General features: G+C 42.1%; 1 protein-coding gene across 1 annotated transcript in view; it reads left to right on the top strand.

Moving 5' to 3' along the window:
- Window positions 1-366, top strand: part of CSUI_001170 (uncharacterized protein) — a 16,314-nt gene that overhangs the window by 4,156 nt on the left and 11,792 nt on the right. The window lies entirely within an intron of this gene.

The following is a 366-nucleotide window of genomic DNA, read 5'->3' as shown; positions in this document are numbered from 1 at the left end:
ATACATATACATATGTATATACACTCCGATGTACTTCGTTGAACAAAGAGAAGAGAAAAGAAGATAGGCTCTATTCGGGGAATGGCAGGGGTTCAATCGATAGCCATCCACAGGCCTGAGTAGATGACCTTCGAGTATAGAAAGGTCTTCTCACTCGTGAAGGACAGACAGACGCCCCTTTCAAAGTAAAGGTGTGATAGGGGATATCCACTGTGTATGCTCTATAGTTCCTCTCGTGTATATATATCTAGCTAATGCATGTATAGATGTAAAATTCTGTAGATGTCGCTACGTATCGTGTGATGACAGTACACGGAGTTTGTGTGTCTTTTCGCACCTTGCTTCTTCTTCCTGCTCTGGTATATT

This window comes from Cystoisospora suis (genome assembly GCF_002600585.1).
Source record: "Cystoisospora suis strain Wien I chromosome Unknown contig_469, whole genome shotgun sequence".
NCBI classification, from domain to species: domain Eukaryota; phylum Apicomplexa; class Conoidasida; order Eucoccidiorida; family Sarcocystidae; genus Cystoisospora; species Cystoisospora suis.
The sequence above is the reverse complement of the archived record's forward strand: the minus strand, read 5'-3'. Positions and strand labels throughout refer to the sequence as shown.